Source organism: Phascolarctos cinereus, unplaced genomic scaffold, assembly GCF_003287225.1.
Source record: "Phascolarctos cinereus isolate Bilbo 61053 unplaced genomic scaffold, phaCin_HiC Scaffold_7;HRSCAF=346, whole genome shotgun sequence".
NCBI lineage: Eukaryota > Metazoa > Chordata > Mammalia > Diprotodontia > Phascolarctidae > Phascolarctos > Phascolarctos cinereus.
In genome coordinates, this window is record NW_027556180.1 from 79,911,016 (window position 1) to 79,928,530 (window position 17,515).

A 17,515-nucleotide genomic window follows, 5' to 3' on the forward strand; every position below is an offset into this window, starting at 1 on the left:
TACGTATATATTCGCATATGTAACTGACATCTCCCCCATTAAAATGTAAGCTCCTTGTGATCAAGGATTATTTTATTCTCTGGATTTGTGCCCCTAGTCCCTAGCACAGTGCCTGGCAAATAGTAGGTGCCCAATAAATGCTTATGGTTCGGCTGAATGATGTTCTCAGTGAGATTTCCCATCTCACTGCCTGTTCCCTCCCCTACTAAATGGTGGTTTCATGGGCCTGTGTTTCTGGGGTGTTACAAGCTGAAGTGAGGCAGGGGACAGTATTGGCTCAGTTGTGTATTACCATAGTGGGACTGCAACTAAATCCCAATTTTCAAACCAACCAACAATTGTATCTGAGAAAAACAATTGGTGCTCTGAGGTGCGTGTGGTGGACAGCAGTTCTTAGTCAAGCTCTTTGCTATTTGCAAACCTCCTAAAGAGGTCTACAATGAACATTTAGGTCAGTTGAACCATTTTTCAGGTCACTTAATCTGGATATGTGACTACTTGAAGGCTTTATGGTTTTGTCAGCATATAGGAACTCACTTCACCAACACAAATTAATAACCCATCTATGACTTAGTAGATTAGTTTTAGGGAACTTCCAGAGCTTTAAAGGTCACTCAATCAGTAAATGTCAAAGGTAGGATCTGAACTGATTCTAGGTCCAGCAGTCTATCCCCTAAGTCACATTGGATCTACTTGAGCTAGATGTCCATGGGATATTTCACTCAACCTCCCACTTCACCAAAATCAAACATTCAAATACTTTTTGAATTCAGTTGTTTTTTCCAATGTTCCTTTCACAAGAATTTTTTTTTTAAACAGCCTTATTCGAATCTTGGCTGTAACAATTAGGAAAAGTCAGCAGCCTGGGTGATTAGTGACCCTACCTAAACCGGTTCCTCTCTGGCATTTTCACTACAGTGGGAGCAGTCTATTAGGAAACCTTCTTTCCACCTCCCACTTTTCCTGGTCATTGCAGATATGGAACAAGCCCAATTTTTTCCATATGCTTGGGGAATTATTCCTGTTAAACGCTTCCCTCTGTGGTATGCAATATTTTCAGTTCTTTTTCTTGCCCATTTCCCTGTTCTTTGATCATAAATTTGCTGGTTTGTCTCTGGCCTTGTAATTGACTACTACACACCTTCATTAGCTCAAAGTTTCAAGGAAAAGATGCCTGATTATCCACTGAAGTCTTCCTCTCACTATTTTTTAGGGACTTATATTTATCAGGCTGCAGCTTTTAGAAACTTTACCCAATAATATCATTACTAGTCCTAAGAAAACTTCCCATCTGCTTGGCCCTGGATGGTCACTGCCTTTCTGGGTTCAGTGCATTTCTCCCTATCAGATGTTTCCCTCTCAATTGTAGAATGATCTTGCTTCTTTCCCTTTTTCTACTAAATGGTGGTTTCATGGGCCTGTGTTTCTGGGCTGTTACAAGCTGAAGTGAGGCAGGGGACAATATTGGCTTTTCTTCTGATTACATATTTAGGAGTGTCTGTCCTTCAAAGAGTTCAAGCTGAAACTCTCAGGGTTGCAGGAAGAATCCCTATATTCTGTAAGAGCTGCGCCCACTGATTTCTAAGATTCCTTCAACCTCTTCAAGATTCTATGAATCCATGATTCTATTACAATTAGAATTGTATTCTAGTTGCATGATTCTATTACAATTAGAATTGTAGCAATGACTAATGAAAGAATAAAAGAGCATTTACTAAGTACTTTCTATATGCAAAGTATTGTGCTAAGTGATAGAGATGCAAATAGATAGAAGATACAATAGCTATAAGTCAGACCCTGCTCTCAAGGTACCCACATTCTAATAGGTGGGGTGCTTACAGGAAGGTTCAGCTATAATCCATAAAGAAAGGACCAGCAGTCCTTATGGTACAACGGCAAGGGAGATGGTAAAGCATCTTCTTTAGGGTCATTCCCACTGATGAAACCACATTGGTTTCTGATGTTGAATCATTTGACAATGCAAGGGATTCTGGTGGCAAGAACTTTCTTTTCTGGGTCTTCAATAGCTGTGGCTGCTGAAGAGATAGGGGCAGAAGTAACTGTAGAGGTAATTGCCAGGTCCCATGTCCATAAATGTTGTTCCCGCAGATAATGGTTATTATGGTGGCTGAACTGGAAGCAGAGCCTGTGAGGTGCTTAGGAAAACTATCTGAAGTTTTCTTCTACTTTGTTCTCAATAAACATGGGGGCTGTGATATGCTGATTTCCAGTGATATGCATAGTTCTACTTTGTTCTCAGTAAACATCGGGGTCGTGGTACCACCAGCTCTCTGAAAACATAGGACACATCAAAGTTTAACCTTCATTTTGCATATTGTCTCCATCACTTTCTTAAGCCTGGACAATCAACAAAACAATAAATGAAGCCCTAATTTGTAGCATTTGCAAATTTCCAAGTGTAAATGTTCACATTGAAAATTTATCACATATGCTTCAGATATAGGACTTGAACCAAGGTGTTCCGGACTCCAAGAAAAGCTCTATCCACTATACCAGACTGCCTTTCACACCCACACACACATGTATGTGTATGCATGAGTATACATATGTATGTGTATGTATATATGTAAATATCTCTCATAGATATACATATAGCTTTATGTGCTGCTTGGTTTTGAAGGTTTGGCTGAAATGAGAAATAAGGCTCACCTGGACCACTACCAGAAGGAAGTTCTCATTACCTCCTCTGGCATCAGCCTTTGGAATGTGAGTGATGTTGGCCAAGTGTAGCCACAACTTTTCTCCTCCCGCTGGCTAATCCCTACTCCCTAGTTAGAAGCCACCCACTCCACCCTTGAAGAAAAATCTCAATATGCATGTGTGGGATGGGGAGAAGGGAGAAGGAGAAAGTAAAGTCCTTACCACCCAGCCTTGTGCAGGACATCAAAAATGGCATATTTTCTCTCTCTCTCTCTCTCTCTCTCTCTCTCTCTCTCTCTCTCTCTCTCTCTCTCTCTCTCTCTCTCTCTCTCTCTCTCTCTCTGTCTCTCCAAAGCATAAGACAAAGGGGAAAAGTCCCCAAATATATATAGTTTTGTTCTCCCTTCTGGGAATTTTATCAAAAATAAAAATAAAACCCATAAAATTTTCTCCCTCCTCTTGACTCAGCTTCTAGTGAGGAGTAAGTCTAGCATGATGGTGGGGAAACTGTGGCCTTCTAGGTCCTTGGATGCAGCCTTTTGACTGAGTCCAAGTTTTATAGAACAAATCCTTTTTTTTAAGGGATTTTGTTCTGCAAAGTTTGGATTCAGTCAAAGGGCCGCACTTGAGGACCTAGAGGGCCACATGTGGCCTGTAGGCTGCAGGTTCCCCACCTCTGGTCTAGCACTTTTGAAGACTAGGACTGTGAGTCTTTTTCTTTTATGTATCTCTGAATATGAATACCCAAACACTGTTTGTCCTGTTCCCTGTTCACACAGAGCTGCTAACAACAACAACAACTAATATTCATACAGTGCCTACCACGTGCCAGGCACTGTGGTACACTATTTCCCCCCCCTTAATAGTATTTTACTTTTTTTCCAATTACATATAAAGATAGCTTTCAACATTCATTTTTGTAAAATTTTAGTTCCAATTTTTTCCCCTTTCTCCCTTCCTACCCCTCATCAAGGCAGCAAGCAATCTGATATAGGTTATACATGTACAATCATGTTAAACACATTTCCACATTAATCATGTTGTGAAAGAAGAATCAGAACAAAAGGGAAAAACTACAAGAAAGAAAAAAAATGAAAATGGTATGCATTCAGACTCCATTATTCTTTCTCTGGATGTGGATAGCATTTTCCTTCACAAGTCTTTTGGAATTGCCTTAGATCATTGTATTGCTGAGAAGAGCTCAGTCTGTCAAAGTTGGTCGTTGCACAGTGTTGCTGTTACTATCGCCTATGTTCTCCTGGTTCTGCTCACTTCATTTAGCATCAGTTCATGTAAGTCTTTCAAGGTTTTTCTGAAATCTGCCTGCTCATCATTTCTTATAGCACAATAGTATTGCATTACATTCATATACCACAACTTGTTTAGCCATTCCCCAATTGAGGGGCATCCCCTCAATTTGCAATTCTTTGATATGACAAAAAGAGCTGTTATAGATATTTTGTACGTACAGGTCCTTTCCCCTTCTTTTTGTGATCTCTTTGGGATACTGTGGTACATTCTTAACAGACATCTCATTTGACCTTTACACCATCCCTGGCAGATAAGTGCTGGCATGACCCCCTTTTAGAGTGGAAAAAATCGAAATGAAATGAAAGGAGAATAAGTAATGTGTGTCTGAAGATGGATTTTAATTTAGGTCTTCTAGACTCCTGTCTCAATATTCTATCCACTGGGCCAATTGGCAATACATAGATCAAGAGCAACTTGATCAATTGAATTCATCTGCTAGCAAAAAAAATTCAAACTGCTTAACAGATATTAGAAAAGTAACTTTACATGACGGAATAAGCTTTGGAATCAGTTTCTTCCCTACCTGGGCAGGATAGAGGCTATACTTCATATCTTGATACCTATTCTCCCAAATGGAAAGTCAACAAAAGTTAATCCCATTCTGGACACTGAAAACGGAGGCGGCCATAGTGCTGACTCCTGCTTCAACTGCCGGTACATCTCCTTGATTGCTTGAAACAGCAGATATTGCTGCTATTGTTGCCACAACCCACCACCCCTCTGTGGCCACCATCTCGTATTCCTGTAGCCATGTCTAGCTCAGAGTTCATGAGCTTAGTACCTGCTAGAGTGAGAAGACAACCATTGTCTGCTTGGGACTACATCTCCCAGAAACTCAGTCACTTTTGGAACACTCCTTCCTGCCTGCAGGGGTCCATCTCAAAAATCCCTTGTATCCACATGCACACGTAACCATATTTCAGAACTCAAAGCATTTTTTAAAAATCCCTTGGGTCATTTCTCTGAAATTCTATTCTTTTACTTATTTGAATTGGGAGTCAGAAGCCTCATGTTCTGGCTCTTTTAAAAGAGCCATACTCTGGCTCTTCTACTTAATACTTGTGTGGCATTGGGCAAGTGATGTCATCTTTCTGGGGCTCATTTGTAAAAGGAAGGGGTTGGGGGTAGATGCCCTTCAAGGTACCTTCTTGCACTAAATCTCTTTCTGTGATTCTTCATTTGCACTCACAATGATAAATACTTCTTTGATATCTGATCCTACCTTTCTGTCACTCCTAGGGCATGGAAGTTCCACTTTAGCTAAGAGGAATAAGAGAGGAAAAATAGATTGCGGATACGACTGTCACCACTGATTGAGGAGACAGAGTGGAGAGAAGAGTGACCTCACATTATGTTATCTACCTGGGAAAGGGGCCTGTTTAATTTTGTATTTTCTGCCTTGGGCAAGAAACACGCTTGGTTTCATCTTTCACTTCAGCTAGAGGAACACCAATATCTCCCCAGCTTGTTCCTTTCAAACTTTCTGGAGTTTCATTCTGGGTATTTTGTGGCTTTAACCGTCATCCTTTGAGATTGTGGTTTTGACTTTATAACAAATCAGATTTCCTAAGGGGTGTCCTGGGGTGTGATTGGTTGATAATGTGACAGTGAACCAATTCAAAGCCTTTTTTTTTCTCCAAAGAAGAAGACTCCTGGGTCTCCCAGGGAACTAATAAATAAGGTGCTTCCTTACAAGGAGAATGTGAATTGTAGCAGCTGGAAACAAAGGCAATCTTTACTGGAAGCTCGTGGCCATTAGCCCACCATCTCTGGGCATTATAGCTATGCTGTTTGGCACTTGAAATTCGCAAAAACTGCTCAAGTGGTAGGTCAGGTTGCCATCCTTTGTAAGGTGCCATTGAGATGGGTAGCTTTAAGATGAAACACTCCCAGAAAATTCAGGGAAAAATAAATAAGTGTATCTTTCTTATTTTTTTTCCCACTAGCAAGTTTCCAGCTGATTAAAGGACTTTTCATGGTTCTGGGAGGGAGACATCTCTTGTACTATACACCTGAATGTCAGTACTTATTACTGAGTACTAGCGGCTCAAATGTTATCTGAATCTCCTGGAGGCCTCCTGGGGGTAGCTGCAGCCAGAGATTTCAAGGAGCTTGTGCCAATTATTTCTTTTCTATCTACATAGTGATAGTGATAGTGACCTCCAGTAATCATATCATGGGAGTCAGGTGCTGCTGTGTAAACAATTTTCTCTACTTCATTCATAGCATTTGAGATGGTTGCCTTTCCTCCCCACCTCCCCCCTTATACATTTTTCCTTTTGCTTGTTCAGACTTAGGTTTTTTGTATTTTTTTTTTTGCAGGGTGGGGTTGAGGGGGGAGTGTAAGGGAAAGGGATTGATGAAGATGTGGGCCAGAGATAGAGGTGCCCCATCATTTTTAGTATCACCCTGTCCTCTGAAAATCCTGAACTGGTCACCAGTGGGGAGAAGAGACAATGTATACAGCCAGGGGTGGGAGCCACAGTGATACCAACAGTTGTCTTACTGTGGGCTTTCATGACTTAAAAAAAACCTTAAAAAAATGGTACCAGATGTCTCCAACCCCTTTCCCAAATGAAAGGTCATTTCCCAGTCTCTTGGACCCCAAGAGGTAGAGGCTATGAAACCCTGACCTTTTGCTGATTCTCCTGATCACAATAAATTGTCAAGATGTTCTTTTTTCCTCTTCTCTGGGCATCAGAAAACCCAGGTGGGGCAGCTGGATGAGTTTAAGTAGCCTTCTCCAGGAAGGAGAGGTGATTGTGGTTGCTCTTCCTGTTGGTAAACAGATTGCTAAAACCAATGATATTGGGACTAGGTTGGCAGAATATATAGAGAGAGTTCTAGGGATTTAGAGGGTAGGGGACAAATAACTCTGTCTTTTCTGGCTTGAAGTTTTGTCCTAGGAAATGTTCTGGAAACACACACTATCATATCACAGACCTAGATCTGGAAGGGCCCTCAAAAGCCATCCAGTCCAACCCTTTTCTTTTACAGATGAAGAAACTGAGGGCCATGGAGGCTCAATGACTTACCAGGGTGATACAGAAAGTAACTGGGGACAGGTAGATTGGAGATGGGAAATCCAGATCCCATTCTTCCCAGCTAGCCTGGAAAAAGTCACACTTGAACGTGGGCCTGTCAGATTCAACTGGAGTCCAAGCAAACCCCTAGTGCATTGTTATTTATTTGTTTTTTCAAATTGCCATTTGCTTTAGGGAACCTCTGGGAAGAGATATAATTAAATGTAATTGAAAAGGCTTGAAAGACTGATGGCTGTGATAATGTAGCAAAAGAAAGGAAGAAATAGAAACAGGCTCCCCATTGTTACTGCACTGGGGCAAGTCAACTGAAAGCCAGATCCTGGAAGACTGGTCATTGGTATGGTAGAAAGAAGTGTCATTGAATCATAGACTTAAGAGGTAGCAGGGATTTTAGAGGCCATTAAGAGAAACCCCACCTCCTTTCATAGATGAGGACCCTGGGACTTAGGGAAATGAAATGCCTTACCTAAAATGTTGTTGTTCAGTCATTTTTCAGTCATGTCTCACCCATCTGGAATTTTCTTGGCAAAGATCCTGGAGTGGTTTGCCATTTCCTTCTCCAGCTCATTTTACAGCTGAGGAAACTGAGGCAAGCAGGGTTAACTGACTTGCCCAGTGTCACACAGTGAGTATCTGAAGCTGGATTTGAACTCAGGAAGATGAGTCTTCCTGATACCTGGCGCAGCCCTCTCTCCACTGTGCCACCTAGCCATTCTTTTGCCTAAAATAAGACAGATAAGAAAAGGCAGTAAAATTCCTGCATTGGCCATGTCCAAATAAATGCAAACATACACACACATACATACGCATGGACATGTACACATATGTGTATGTGTAGATACACTTATGTCTCAGTCTGCATTACGTACTATTGTCCTTTATTTTACAGAAGATGAAACTAGGAAAGGTGAAATCACTTGCCTGTCCTTACAGAGCAAGTCAGTGTGGGAGGCAGGACTATAACCCATAACTCTCTTATATTCATAGTTAAAAGCTGTGTAATACTGGGGGGGGAAATGCAAAACTTGCCAGATTTGAAATCAAGGAATCTTCAGATTCTCTCCATGGGTATGTATGTGTGTGTATGTGATTATTTGGACATGGCCAATGCAGGAATTTGACCATATATGTTTATAACAAGGGTTTTGTTATTCCTTTTTTCAATGGGAAAGAATCAGAAGGAGAGGTGTATTTTCATTGATTTAAAAAAGAACACATTTTTAATTTTTTTTCAGGTACATTTTTAAAATTTATTTTTAGCCATCAACATTCACTTCCATAAGCTTTTGAGTTCCAAATTTTCTCCCCTTCCCTCCCCACCCCCTCCCCAAAATGGCATGCAATCTGGCAGAGGCTATACATGTACAATCATATTAAACATATTTCCACATTAGTCATGTTGTAAAAGAAGAATCAGAACAAAAGTGAAAAACCATGAGAAAGAAAAAAAAAAGAAAATAATATGATTCAATCTGCATTCAGACTCCATGGTTCTTTCTCTGGATATGGATAACATTTTCCGTCATGAGTCTTTTGGAATTGTCTTAGATCATTATATTGCTGAGAAGAGCTAAGTCTATCAAAGCTGGTCATCTCACAATGTTGCTATTAGTGTATACAGTGTTCTCCTGGTTCTGCTCATTTCACTCAGCATCAGTTCATGTAAGTCTTTCCAGATTTTTCTTAACTTCTCCTGCTCATCATTTCTTATAGCACGATAGTATCCTATTACATTCATACACCATAACTTGTTCAGCCATTCCCCAATTGATGGGCATCCCCTCAATAACAATTTTTAAAAATGAAAATAATAGTACATATTGCAGCCTGAGGCATAAGCATGTACACACACTCACACACACACATATATATGCATATCTGTGGGCATATATGTCTGTCTGTGTACATGTATGTGTGTGCTATGTTTGTACATATTTGGATAGGGCCTATGTGGGAATTTATTTGACTAAATATGTTTATAACAAGAGTTTTGTTATTCTTTCTATCTCAATGGGAAAAAAGGAGAGGGAGAGAAGGTAGACTTTCATTGATTGAAAAAAAGAATTAAATTTTTTTAAATGGGGACAACAGTATCTGACATCCAGGTTGTTGTCAGGAGAAAGCATTGTATATAAGGAAAGTATGATATAAATGTCAGCCAATCTTGCATAGATAGATGAAGGTAGATACAGAATAGTTCTATAGTTATGAGAAAGTTAGACCAGGGAATCAGGGGAATTGTTAGTCAATTACTTCACTCAACAAACATTTATTCACTGTTTTCTGTATTCAAGACATGCAGCTTGATCTCATATGTCATTGAAGGGACATAAGGTATCAGTTACTGTTGGAAAAAATACATATCCTTTTGAAGGCCTTTTCTCTCCCACCCATTAAACCTTACACTGGAATCTAACAAACAGGAAGCTGCAAGAGTTCCATAGAATGACTGCCGAATACGGTGAATGTCCAAAGACTATGATGGTGATGGTAAGCTCTTGTGTGTGAACTGAAATTGAAGAAAGGCAGCAATAGTCTGGCAGGGACAGAAAGAACCAAGGAAAGAGACTTACAAAGTCTGGGGCCAACATAATCACAGGTGACATTTATATAGCACTTTACTGTTTACACAGCACTTTGCATACATTATCTCATGTAAGACTTACAACAATCCTGTGAGGTAGGCAGTGGAAGTGTTACAGGCCCTATTTTACATGTGGGAAAACTGAGGATCACACAGGTTAAGTTTTAGCAGAGCCATGACATGAACCCTAACCAACTAATGCTTAAATTCAATGCTTTCTACTGCTATATGCCACCCTATGGGGCCAAAGCAATTGTGGCTACCAGAATTCAGAAATGGGCTAGAGGCCTAGGGACTAGGAGATCAAAGAGAGAATTTGTGACATTAGTGGTCAGATGCCAGCCAAGCATCTTGGGACCAGGAGGTCAAGTCAGGAGTAGCCAGCAGACCTCATGAGGATACAGGGTCAAAGTTGAACAAAACCCATAGCGCTGCAACATGGGCATGGGCCTGACCCTGTAAGAAAACTTACTTGCCAAAGTGGCTCTTTACATACCTTATGTCTCAGCAAGCCATGATCTCAGGGAATGGGGATCTTGCCAATGCATAGAAAAGTCAGTGCACCAGGCTAGGAAATGACGAGTGGATGCAGATGGATACTGAAGATCAACAAAATTCTTTTGGCTCAGGCTCAACAGCTACTCTGCTTAAGGAGGGGGGAGGACTCTTCCTGGAGAAGAGTAGGCTTTGTACTTCTTGGGGGTCGCTCAGGCTCTATGTTGGCACTCTGAGAATTTAGCTGTCCATAGAAGCCAATGACTGAGCTTCTGTGGCAAATATAAGATAGGTCTGAGCAGGGAACAGAGAGTAGGCATTGTTCCAACCCTGCTTCAGAGAGGAAAGTAGGTCAGGGAGAAAACTGCAGGTTTACCGTGGGAGACAAGTGAACTTGTCACTTTGGAATCCACTGGGGTAGAAAGTGAGCAGCAGGCCGGAGCTGGCCAGGGGAATGGAGTCTTCGGCACCAGCAGTTGCAAGCACAGTGGGAGCACCTACAAGGTAGCAGGGAGCTATTAACTTTCCTCCCCACATGCATCTCCTATCCCTCCACTACCCCCTCTCCCCAAAATAAACCTTGAGAAAACAAACCAAGTGATGATTTTTAGGTGGTGACAGCAGCTGAGCCTCTCTCTGGAGAGAGTGCCAGGCTGCAGTTTCCCAGTCACCAGCTGCATTTGCATAATTGGGAATCGAAACAAACCCCCCAACTCTGGAGAGAAAGCTCTAATTACAAATAAACACTGCCTTCTAGGAAGCTGCCTAGGGCGAAAGGCTGCCAGCAGAGGTTTCTCCTTACTGGAATGTTCTGTTAGCACAGTAGCCAGTGAATTTTAGCTATAAGTGAGCAGTGATTTGACCAAACTATGAGAGGATCATAAAAGGTAGTTTGATTTAGTAGAAAGGGAACTGGTGCTGAAGTCAAGAAGACCTGGGTTCAGGTCCTGGCTACGTGACTCCAGGCAACCTGATTCATTCATTGATTCATCAAGAATTTATTGTGATTACTCCAACCCAGGCACTGAGGGGTATATATTGAGCTGGCCCTGGAGTCAAAGAGGCCTGGGTTCAAATCCCCAAAAAGTACAAAGCCTACTCTTCTCCAGGAGGAGCTCTACTCCTCCTAAGTGACCCTTGGTAAGTCAGTCAACAAGCATTCATTAGGTAGCTTTGAGAAGGAAGGGCAAACGGGGGCAGCTGGGTGGTGCCCTGGATTCAGGAGGACCCGAGTTCAAATCCGGCCTCAGACACATAACACTTACTATCTGTGTGACCTTGGGCAAGTCACTTAACCCCATTGCCTAGCTAAAAAAAAAAAAGAAGAAGAAGGAAGGGCAAACAACAAGAACAAGAAGTAGCTAAGAGATACCAGGCGCTTTGCTGAAGTTACAAAGAAAAGCAAAAGCCATCCCTGCTCTTCAGGAGCTCTCAGCAAAGACCATAGTGCAGCAGCAGATAGGGAGCTGGCCTTGGACATTGGCTGTGTGACCCTCTCCAGGCCTCAGTTTCCTCATTTGCAAAATGAGATTGCAGTGGATGGCCTCTGAGGTCCCTTCTAGCTCTAAATCTGTGATCCTTTGACAAATCACTTAGGCTCCTAGGGTTCCCAAGCAACCCTGTAAGATTGGAAGTTACAGAATGAACTTGTTCTTGAATTGATGGATGGAATTTCTTCGCTAAGGCGCTCCTGAGACCAAAGAAATCGCAGACACAGTTCTCCCCCACTACTCCATCCACCTGCAAAAACAAACAACTCCCTTCCCCCAAACCCTCAAGCTCATCGATTTAGGGCCAGAAGGAACCTTAGGGGCCACCTGGTCCAATACTCTCATTTTATACAGGAGGAAACTGAGACTCAGTGAGATGAAAGATGTGAGGAGATTTACAAAGTTTTTATTGCTCAGTCATTTCAGTCATACCCAATTCTTTGTGACCCCATCTGAAGATTCTTGGCAAAGTGGTTTGCTATGTCCTTCTCCAGCTCGTTTTACAGCTGGGGAAATGGAGGCAAACAGGGTGAAGTGATTTGCCCAAGGTTGCTAGTAAGTGTCTGAGGTTGGATTTGAACTCAGGACGATCAGTCTTTCTGATTCCATGCCCAATGCTCTATCCACTTAGCCTGAAAGACAGTAAGGAACAAAGTCAGGATTCAAGCCCATCTCCTTTAATACTCCTTCCCTCCCATCCCCACCTCCACAGTCGCCTTTGCTTGGTATCCAATTGTTTTTGTCCTTTGTTCTTGTTAAGGACCAAAATTACGTCACTACGTTGAGGTCAAGGTACAGTGTGTCTGACTGTGACTGATCAGACCAATAGGAACTTGGAAGGCTCTACCACAGGTCTGGCACAAATAGTTCATAAGAATATTTGGAGTACCAACCTAGTTAAATTCAGAAAGTCTCATTCCCCAACTTGGCCTCAGCAAACAAATAGAGAGCCCCATAGCCACGGAATTGTAGATTGTGTTGCTAAAGAAACTAAGTGGCAAAATCCTGGATCCTTGAAATATTGAAGCACAAGAGATTTTTCCCACTTTCCCCCTCAGGCTAGTTGTCTAAAATTTTTCCCACACAGTACTTGTTAGGTGGGGCACCCTCTTCTCAAGACCCTTCATTCTGGGGTACCTGCAGTTCCATCTTTTCAAATTCCTCAAGGATTCCTTGTCCAGGGCATTGTTTTTGCTCATTAGGTCACCATCCTCTCTTCCCATAGGAACAAGCGAGGCTTTGTAACAAGTGATTTCAAACTTGCTTGTCCACACTCTTGGCATCAGCAAGTGAAACTTCATTAGGAAGCAACTTTATTCCCCTACCGAACAGCTTTCCAACTTATACTTGTCATCCAGGAAGAAAGTTTTGGCCCAAAGCCTATAAACCTCGGCAACTTACCTCTGGTACTCAGGTTTTTCCTTTTCTGTGCATAGTGATTTGTTTCCCTTCTCTGAAGAACGGGGATGAGATCACTTGGCAGGGACTTTGTTTTTATTTGGCCTTTCTTCATTCCAGGCATTTAGCATAGTGCTTGGAACATACTAGGTGCCTAATAAATGCTTGTCAACTTGATGTTGCTTAGTCCAGTGCCTGGCACATAATAAATGCTTTTTTAAGAGAGTGGAATTATTTTATTAAAAAGAGGGAAACATTTTGGCATCAGTCAGTTCATGCTTTTGAAATATCATTTGCTAATAAAGGCAAAAATGTTGGTGATGTTAGCAATACTCTTGCATTTTTTTAAATCATCAAGCATCTAACAAATACTTGGCAAATGACTGATTGACCTCTCACTTCCAGGACTAGGATGGAAGAGAAAGAATAAAAGAGATACTTTGAGGGATCAGAGAGTCAAAGCTTAGTGACAAAGCATAGCTCTAGTAGAAGTTATTCTTACCAGTATTACAAGATTATGTTTCTTATGGTAAAAAAAAAGAGATTTTGTTTTATTGTAGGGCACATGTATCATCTCCTTTCCAAAACCTCACAGTATTTATTTCTTGCCACAACCAAGGAAACCGAACTCTATTTACATAGGATCAATTGTTCACATCCTTCCCTCTGGTTTGTATTGCACACACATCCATGTGTCATTTGACCAGTCTCCACCCTCTCTGCCAAGTGACTCACAGATAGAAGTCTAGAGTGAGAACAACTTCTATGGAAATGGAGCTTTGCTTAGTCTATGGCTCTGTGTATGTGATAATGTATTACAAGAGGTCAGGTCCAAATACATAGTGAAGCACCTGCTTCTTGTATGGTCTCCATCTCACCCCATTGGAAAGAAAACTCTCCGAAGACGTACTGATGAATGATGAGTGAAATGGAAGTCAGGGGATCAACATCACCCAAATCCCAACTCCAATTAATCTCTGACTATGGGAGCGGATTTAGAAGGAAGGGCATTTGGTGGTCATTTCTCACTGGTTCTTATTGCCACCGTGGACTCCATCCCTCTAGATTTATCTAAAGAAGCTGAGGGTCTCCTGGATGAAAGGAACTGAACAGGCCATTGATTTTTCTGGTTGTTCTCAGTTTTACAATCCAAATAGAGCAGAAGAAGTTTCCTGAAGGGATTAAAATGCACACCTGGATGTATCCAGCCAATTCTAGGCTGGAAAAAACAAAGGAAGGAAAGAAAGAAATCCTTAAGTCAAGGTTAATTCAAACTTGCCTTAGTTGCTGAATTATTCACTTCCTGCTTTTGTCCCTGGCATTAATAGCTGACATTTATATAGTCCTTTAATGTTTGCAAAGCGCTTTACATAATTTTCTCATATGAGCCTCACCACAGCTCTGCAAAGTAGGTGCTCTGAGCATTACTAGCTCCATTACCAGCTTTTACAGAAACAGAAATGGAGTCTTAGGTTAAATGACTCATTCATGGCCATACAGCTGTGAAGTGTAACCCAAGGCTCAAATCTGGCATTTACACTATTTTCCTCAATGGCGGAAAGAATTATTGCTCCATGCATGTGTGAGGGCTGGAGTTGGTGAGAACTTGGAGAAGATAGAATGGTTGATTTTCTGGATTCTAGCTTCAGGAAATGACACACTCAGTTCTAGGCTTGAGCCATTGGTTGCATGTGTCCAAGGCAGGGTTAGAACAGAGGTCTTCCTGACTCCAGGCATAAAACTCTGTCCATTAAGACAACTCAATCAATCAATGGCATTTGTTAAGAACTGCTACGTGCCAGATCAATCGATGGCACTTATCAAGCACTACTTTGTGCCAGGTACAATACCACTATGTGCTAGGGATGAAAGACAAGAGGAAAACCATCTTCTTCTGTACGCTCTGGTACTACTCTTTTTCTATGATACACAATTCTAAGTAGTCTTAAAAAACATTTCAGCTTTGTCTGAAACAGAAGTGGGTAACTTTTGACACATCCATTAGTGGCCCAGAAGTTGGGAGGTATAGATCAGGTGGGGAGAGAGCCTAAATCTTTAACTAGTATGAAGTGATTTTCCATTTGGAGGAAGGCAGGAAAGAGGGATCTTAAGAATCAGAGGGAGATAGATTGGGGAGTGAGGAAGTTACAGAAAGAAGATGGGTAATTGGGATTTCGTATGGATTTGGGAATTTTTCTTGTTGCTGTTATTTCTAACTGAAGTTTCGTTGGATAAGAGCATGAGAACATGAAAAACCTGTACAAAGCATGATCAATTCAAGTTTCAAGCTGGGACAAGAAGGGAAAAAAAACCAGATCAAGGTTTTTTTTTTTTTTTGAGGCCAGGCCTCTGACCTCTGGCTTTGTGGTTCCTGAATGTTTGGAGGGTAATTTGGAGAACCACAGAATTTCAAAGCTCTAAGGGTCTGGGACATTATCTTTTCACCTTCCAGATTCATGTATGAGAAAACAGTCTGAGAGATTAAACTGATACCCTAATCAAGGCCACATGGGTAAGTTATAAGCAGGGATTGAACTAGAATTGAAATCTCCACCTTCCTTCCCATTCTTGTACTCCTTCCTAACATTTCATTGTACTTGGGGTGACTGAACTCTGCACTTACTTTTAGCTCAAGCTTTGTTTTGCTGCTGTTATTTAGGAATAAAGCAGTGGGCTTGGAGTCAGGAAGAACTGAGTTCAAATGTAGCCCCAGATACTACTAGCTATGTCACCCTGGGCAAGTCACTTAATCACTTTCTGCCTCAGTTTCCTCAACTGTAAAATGTGGCTCATAATAGCACCTCACAGGGTTGTTGTAGGGATTAAATTAGATGATATTTGTAAGTAATTTAGCACAGTGCTGGCACGAAGTAGGTACTTAATAAATGTTTATTCTTCCTTTTTTCCTTCCAAATGAGGTCCGGCATTGCCCAACGAGGTTCAGAATTGAACCTTGTGGTGTTCAGGTGCACACATTCAGCCAAACACAGATATAATTGGATGGCCAGCTGTCCTTGACTAAGTTAAAAATATGAGCAAAATTAGAAGAAGACCACAGATATAACCGCATTGATAATAATAAAAATAACTTGCATTTATGTAACACGTCAAGGTTTCCAGAGCACTTTCAATCAGCCGCTTGTGAGGATGTATGAATGAAAAATCATTTATTAAGTACTCTGTGTACTTAATGCTCGACCTTGCTGTATGCTGGGGATACAAATACAGAAGTGAGACTGTCCCTAACCTCAAGGAATTTGCATTCTTATAGGAGGAGATAATGCGTACTGGAGGGCCCTCCTGGCCAGCAAAGGGAGTTTGGGGCTGGTGAATCACAGGGACTGGCAGTGGTTGTTTATCACACCCTTTCCAGAAGGATGGGCTTTATGAACTTGACTACTGTTTCAGAACAGAATGTTGAAAGTTGAAACAGGGCTGATGGTTCCCAGTTCAGTGTCAGGGCAGATGACAAGACACATGGGTGGTGGTATGGGATGTGAAGCTCCATGTCTGAGGCTAGTTAGATATTGTGCTTTAGGTGAGTTTACTCTCCTTGGCTCAGCATTCAATCCTTAGACGAATCCTACATTGAGAGGATTCCTTCTCCTTTCCTGTCCATGAAAGAGAAAGCATGGTCTCTGAAGTAGTGAAGAAAGTTCTTGAGGGTGGAACAGCAGAAAGGCAGAAGGGTGGATGGATGGATGGTGGAGCAAGCCCTGTTATCCTCAATTTGCAGATGAGGAAACTGAGGTTTAGAGAGTTTGACAGATGTACCTATGGCTACCTAGCGTATATGTGTAAGAGAAGAAATTCAAACTCCAGCCTACTGCTCTTCCCACTACACCATTTAGCTAGCTATCCCCCTTCAGTCTGACAGTCCCCCATGCCCCCCACCTTGGTCTGACTGGTGAGTGCTTCCCATGGCCCACTATATCCAAATGACCCCAAACAAGCTTCACTGTGTTCCCCAACTATCTTTTCAGGAGGCTTTCTGGTAAAGGGACCATAAACCATGCCCTAAAGACTTAAATCTTTCAGCTGGAGAATTACAGGGCCTTGCCTCTGCCTCATTCCCCCCAGTCCCTTTGCTGGTATGACTGGTAAACGCCTCAAGGGGCCCTCTATATAGACGGACCCTAAGCATGTTTCATTTTTTTCTCTCTGGCCACCTTATCTGCACTGTAATTAATAGCCATAGTGATAGGAATCCTCTACTGCCACTCCCCACACCAATCTCCTTTCCAGTTCTAGAACAACAGTCAAATCCCATTGCCACTGGAAAGGGCACACCAATCTATTCCCTAATGGCTCCACTGACCATCTCTGTAACTTTCCTAACCAAAATGCTCCTCCCTGGCTACCACTCCCCTGATAGTGTTGTTTTCCCTTCTTAGAATGTAATCTTCCTGAAGGTAAGGAGTGTTTTCACTTTTATATTTGTATCACCAATGGTTAACACAGTGAGTGGCACAGAGTAAACAATAAATTCATTCTTTTTTTAGGCAATTGAGGTTAAGTGACTTGCCCAGGGT

The 17,515-nt window shown here is 41.8% G+C and overlaps 1 long non-coding RNA gene across 1 annotated transcript; it reads right to left on the reverse strand.

Moving 5' to 3' along the window:
* Positions 1-1,692: 1,692 nt before the first annotated feature.
* LOC110223316 (uncharacterized) lies at positions 1,693-12,891 on the reverse strand. The gene is made up of 4 exons (XR_002328665.2): positions 12,723-12,891; positions 10,097-12,217; positions 7,483-7,737; positions 1,693-2,291 (listed from the first exon to the last, which is right to left on the reverse strand). It is a non-coding gene; the product is annotated as an uncharacterized LOC110223316 (long non-coding RNA).
* Between the last annotated feature and the right edge of the window lie 4,624 nt (positions 12,892-17,515).